The sequence below is a fragment of the Frankliniella occidentalis genome, unplaced genomic scaffold (genome assembly GCF_000697945.3).
Source record: "Frankliniella occidentalis isolate FOCC.00 unplaced genomic scaffold, Focc_3.1 Scaffold32, whole genome shotgun sequence".
In the NCBI taxonomy this organism is placed as follows: domain Eukaryota; kingdom Metazoa; phylum Arthropoda; class Insecta; order Thysanoptera; family Thripidae; genus Frankliniella; species Frankliniella occidentalis.
Genome location: NW_026267162.1, coordinates 1902991 through 1903812, shown reverse-complemented (window position 1 = coordinate 1903812; position 822 = coordinate 1902991). Strand labels below are relative to the sequence as shown.

The 822-nt window shown below is 46.7% G+C and overlaps 1 protein-coding gene across 5 annotated transcripts in view; it reads left to right on the top strand.

Moving 5' to 3' along the window:
• Positions 1-822, top strand: part of LOC113206947 (serine/arginine repetitive matrix protein 1) — a 109295-nt gene that overhangs the window by 22913 nt on the left and 85560 nt on the right. The gene's annotated exons all lie outside the window — the stretch shown is intronic.

Genomic DNA, 822 nt, shown 5'->3' with positions numbered 1-822 from the left:
CCCGCTCCGCCCCACCACACCCTGCTCCCCTCACGTGTAATTGGTTCGGAAGCACGCCCGACCTTGTGCCCTCTGCTTTCGGGATAATTTCGTGCGGCATGCGCTGTCATCCCAAGTGCTCGCCTCAAGAACCGTTTTAGTTGCGCTCAACAGCGGGTTGAGTACTTCTTTAAAAGTGTGGGGTAACCTCGGGGGTAACGTGAGTGCGTTGCTAACGCACGAGTCTTGGCGATGTTCACGTTGCTCGCCATCAACACCCTGAAAAATGGGCACTACTACTTCAGCCCCGTTATTTGCATTGGCGGGGCACAGCAGTGCGCTTCAAGGCTGCAAGGAGCATTTGCCTTGTCACAATGCAGATCCACTCAATTCAAGGACTCATTTTTCTAGATAAGGTTGGGTGTTAAGCTCAATAAACTGGCAATAAATAGCCCTTTCTATTTAATTTTGTGTGTGCACTGCCAAAATTACTGTTTTCATTTATCTTTGTGACTTAACTTTGATTACAGTTACTTGGCTGTACGCGTTAGAAACAGTGCGACTCTAATAATTCCAAGAAATACGCCTTTATGACGGATAAGAGGGCGTTAGTTTACTGTAAGCTGTTGTCCCCCAGTGACAGGTGCTTTTTCGGTTTGTTCACCCTAGAATCACGGCAAAAACGTCTTCTCTCAAACAGAGTCTCTTTCAAAGCATTAAGAGTCCCAAAGCCAATAACTTGCGATCAGTGCCATCCCCTATATGGGTACATGTCAGAAAACTATACACATCTCTGTCCTGAGGGTATTTGGTGCTACTTACAGCATCAATCGATGCAAAACT